The sequence below is a fragment of the Bison bison genome, unplaced genomic scaffold (genome assembly GCF_000754665.1).
Source record: "Bison bison bison isolate TAMUID 2011002044 unplaced genomic scaffold, Bison_UMD1.0 scf7180017863818, whole genome shotgun sequence".
Classification (NCBI taxonomy): Eukaryota; Metazoa; Chordata; class Mammalia; order Artiodactyla; family Bovidae; genus Bison; species Bison bison.
Genome location: NW_011494390.1, coordinates 579,539 through 584,441, shown reverse-complemented (window position 1 = coordinate 584,441; position 4,903 = coordinate 579,539). Strand labels below are relative to the sequence as shown.

Here is a 4,903-nt window from a genome sequence, read left to right as displayed (position 1 = left end):
CTGTGCTAGTTCCTCTCTGCCCCTTCCCTTCAGCCCATTAACCCCCGACCCTCACCCCAGCCTGTCTTCTTAGGAAAGAGGTGAAAGAGGACCAGGAAGAGATGATTCAAAAGAAACACACACACACATACACACACACACACACACACACACACACGGAGGGGGAATACTCCTAGCAGAAGAGATTGCAAAAGTGGGCGCCCCTCTTACAAATCCTTCTTCCTTTTGTTTTCTTACTTAGATTTCAATAACCAGCTCCCCCCCCAACGCGCGCGCGCGCACACACACACACACACACACACACACACACACCAGCTGTATTTTTCAATACAGAAGGGATGCGGGCACAGAAGAGAAATAGCCACCAAATTTTTAAAAATGCTTTTCCTTATTTGACGTTTGGTGTTTTGACATTAATGACATTAATATTATTGATGGTGTTTCGGGCGGGGGGAGGCAAAAGAAATAAAGGAGAACTTGAAAACGAAATGATCATCATTTCCCTATTCTTCCATGCCAGAAATAGACCCCTTTCTTCACCTGAGCCTGAAACAGACTTATTGTTCTCAGGTGTTTCCTTCATCATAGGCATTTACCCGTCTGAAATCTCAGGAAATGGTTTTTCCATCAGTGAGCTTGTACATGGAACCCTCTCCCGCGAAGGGCTTGATCTTTTCTGATTTGAACCTGAAAGTTTCCCTGCCTTCATTTCCCCTTAGCCTCTTTAAAATCCCCCACCCTCTTCCCCATACACGCACCTCAAATAGTTTTTAAAGCCAGAATTTTTGCTCTCTGGGGTGTTTTTCGATAAACAGTAACGCTACATAAACACCTTCTTCACTTGTAAGTTGCAGAGAATTTAAATTTTACTCTCCTGGGTATGTAGATTTCCTAAGGCACATGGATAAACCCCACTGAGGCGCAATCAGACACCCACTAGCAGACTCCTGAGAGAGTTGCCATGTAAAGGTGGGGCTGTAAACAAAGTAACTCCGAAATTTTAGGAAGCCATCCACTCCGGGCAGATTTCTTCCGAAACAAGTTTGAAATGGAAGGAAGTCTTTGGAGAAGTAGATAGTTTTCCTTCTGTTAACGTTTAGTAGTACTGGTTTCTAACACACTAGTACATGTACCGACTCTAGATTCCTAAGGTGGGAGATTTTTTTTTTCTCTCTTTCTCTCTTAATAAAGACCATATCTAGGGTTTAGTCTCCACTCCAAGCCTCTGCACTTTCATTGTAACCTTAACCAGCTGCTGTAGGCAACCAGCTTTCCTGATCTGGGCCTAAGTCTGAGCTTTTGACGCCTGTGCTTTTATCCTCCCAGGTGTTTTGTTTGGTTTTTTAAATCCCATTTGCATCAGTCTTAGGATTTTCCAAATGTTCCCTGATAACACAAGGTTTCGGGCCCAGAAAGATGCATGTTTGCAGGCTCTGTTGTTTCTAGTGCTTGCGCAATAAACCTTTCAGTTGGTATTTCCTAGATTTGGTGCTTAAGGCCTAAGACAAGGTTTTGAAGCAGATCCTGGCCATCCAGAACTTCAAAGGCCTGTCAGCTCCAAAGGAGCTGATGCCTCACCTGTCCAGGAAGCTGGCCATTGCAAGTATTTCCTGTTCTTTGCTTGTTTGATTTGTTACTCTCACCTTCTCTCTAGAATTCCTATTTTTGAAATATTGCATAGATGGTATCTACTTGTAACCTGTGGTGTGGCGGTGTATCGAGATGCTATCTTTGAGTAGCAACGGATATATATAGAGATATATATTCCATATTCAGTAGGGGGTATTTAAAAGTATGTCTATTCCTAGTTTTAGTTAATTATCTTTTAATGAAAGTGTCACTCATATTCACATCTGTAATATTGGAAAGAGATAATTAGATTTTCAAATGAGAATCAGCCACCTTAAATTTTGCACCAGAAAATACCAAGTATATTTCATTCTAATGAGATCTGTAGTGGGGTTTTAAAATTCATCATAATGTGCTTCAAGAAAGATAATTCAACAGACTCACAAGATGAAAGGTTTTCTTCCTAAGTCTTCTTAAAGCTATTACATTGAACTTATGCAATTCTGATAAAATATTCAAAAATATTACATAAAGGCTAGCATCAAGACCCTCATGAACACCCTTGCAACCAGCACTTATCCTCATTTGAGAGTTTACTTTGACTAAACTAACCCCTTCCATCTTCCATGCCCTGGGTTTTCTCTCCTACATGTTGCCAGCGAAAGATAAAGTGTTTAAATTGAGTGTCTACGGATCCTGGGTGCAATCCCGCCTTTTGAAATAGGCAGGGCAGAGCGGTGTTTGCACACAGCCAGGCACCCTTTATTTACATATATCTGCATATTTGCTCAGGACCCTGCATTTCGCCATTAAAGTGCTTTCCTGGACGTAGCAGAAGTAACTCAGCAGAGAAAACCTTTCCAGTGCCCTCACTCTCCTATTGCTGCTTAAAGCTCCCTAGTAAACACATCTCTGGTCCAATAATAATTACTTTGCCTCATTAAAATGAGAAAAAAAAATTTTTTTTTCGGAGTGTTTAAAGGGCACGGCTTGGGAGGTATTTGTGTTTTATTTTCTCCCCCTCCTTCCTGAGTGTGTGTGTGTGTGTGTGTGTGTCTAATGAAGTTTGGGAGTCGCGCGCACAGGGGCGCGTGGGGTGCGAGCCCCGGAGGTCCCCAGTCCCTGCCCTCTCCGTGGTCGCCGCGTCCCGGGCTCCCGCCGCAGCGCTCCGAGCTTCGGAAGCCGCGAGGCTCTGGGGCTGCTCCGAGTCCGGGCTGCGCGTCATTTGCAGTCTGGGGAATGTTGATCACCTCACTAATTACACCTCTCTCTCCCCCCCGCTCCCTCTCCCTCTCCCTCGCTCTCCTCTCTCATTCCCAGAGTGCATATCGGGAATAGACACACAAAGACATGCGCACTCAACTTAATCAGCCATTTTTTTTAAACAGGGCTAAAACGATAATAATTAGCAGAATAAAGACATATCGGATTTTCATTTCCTTTCCTCCTTTTCCCAACCCCTTCACAACCAAACAGCGAGACCGCGGTCGGCACATGCTTTAACTCCTCCCGGATCCCCGAGGACCGCTCCATGCCCCCCACTTTCTGCTCCAGCGTTTTGATTTTCACCCAATAAAGTTCGAGGATTATTTTTTTATTTTATTTTTTTTTAATGAACCCTCTCGTTTTACTTGGATGTGATCAGCTGTAAGTAAAATAAAAGCAAAACAAAAAAGAGGCGAAGATCGAGTAGGAACTGCAGGGGAAATGGAAAGTAAGTTTTTTCTTTAACTTTTATTGAGTAGTTTGTGTTAAATTTAGGTCGAGTATCGATTATCTTTCCAGCCTGATCTTGCACAATCTTTGATATTTCGCTCCCTCTCTCTCCCTCTCCGCCTCTCTCCCTCTCTGCCCCCGGCTCGCTCGCTCTCGCTCGCTCTCGCTCACATCCCCTCAGCCCGACCATCTCTTCCGCTCTGCCCCCCTTTGCTATCTCTTCCCCCCCCGTCTTTTTTTGGCTCCAGGATTTGCTCCGCGGAGGGAGGGAGGGGGCACTGAAGGATCTGATTTTCCACTTTCTTGCGGGGAGCGGGGGGGCGGGATGCGTTTTTCGGGATTTAACTTTTGGATTAAGTGGCGGATCATCCACGTTTGGCCGAGCAGTTTTCTCTCCTTTTGCCTGTCTTTTCGGGTTCTGTCTCCACTGCGAGCCCGGGGCTTTCTCGAAGCGCGGGGAAGCTGTCAGCTCCGCGTCGGCGCGGACATTGCCGGCGGGGTGGCGGGGGAGGCGCACCCCCGCGCCCGGGTCGGGATGCCCCCTTCCTTCGCACCCCTCCTCCGAAAGTTTGGAAGGTGATCGGTGGGGGCTCGGAGCCCATCTCTCCCTGTTCCCCTACCCTCCCGTTCAGCCTCGATTTTCTCCTCCTCTCATCATCCACCGTTCCCTGGCTCAAGTTCCGCGAAGGGCGCTCGGTGCGCGGAGGCCGGGTGCTCAAGTGCGCCCTAGGGCAGGGGGTTCCGAGAGGCTGGGGCGAGTGCCGGGGCTGCAGGTAGACGCCTGCCCGCCTGAGCGCGAGGCGGCGCGGACCCGGGCGCCGGAGGACGCCGGGCAGTTCCGTTAGGAGGCAGGATCGCCGGGCCTCGGGGCGGGGACCCGCGAGGCGGCCGCAGCTCTCTCCCGGCGCTTTCGCCGCCGGTTGTGCCTTAGACCGGAGGACAGCTGCCGAGGCCGGGAGTCAAGATCTGGGTTGTTTTTTTTTTTTGGTCAAAGGGCAAAGGGTGTGTGTATGTGTGTGTGTGTGTGTGTGTGTTTATGGTTGGGAGAGCTGTGGCCGGTTGTGAGAACTGATTTATTCCCCGGTACCCCCGCCCCTCACGCCCCCCGAAAGGGGTTCCAGGTCTACAAACGAACTTCACCTTCTTCGCCTCTCCGGGCATCAAGTGCGCCTTCCGGCCCGGAGCAGCTAAAGGAAGAGGGGCTGGAATGCGTCGGGTCTCGCCTTCCTTCTACTTCTATCTCGTTACCCCCTCCCTCCCAGGCTTTCCGCTCTTTTCGATCGGAAAAATAATAATAATAAAATTTCTCCTGGAATTGGATAAAGTTTCTCTGCCGATACCCAAGTTCCAGAGGAATCCCCACCCTGTCCCCCTCCCCCCGCCACCCCCGCCCCAGCCCCGAGGACGGTGCACTGGTTTGTATTTCTTTTGTTACCTGCGATCCGGGCGGGGGGCTCCTTTCGGCCGCTCGGGCTGGGGTCCGGCCCAGAGCGGAGGCTCGGGCGGGCGCCTTTGGCCGCGACTCCTCGCTCCCGCGCGGTTGTGGTGAGGTCTTAGCTACCGTTCGGTGAGACACCCTCCTTGTAGGTACCAGAGGTTCAGATCGCGAACACGGATC

General features: G+C 49.4%; 1 protein-coding gene across 1 annotated transcript in view; it reads left to right on the top strand.

The window, feature by feature from the left end:
- The first annotated feature begins 3,201 nt into the window (after nucleotides 1–3,201).
- ZFHX4 (zinc finger homeobox 4) overlaps nucleotides 3,202–4,903 on the top strand; it is a 202,587-nt gene continuing 200,885 nt past the window's right edge. The window contains 1 exon segment of the mRNA XM_010833635.1: nucleotides 3,202–3,283. The gene's annotated coding sequence lies outside the window, so the exon portion shown is untranslated.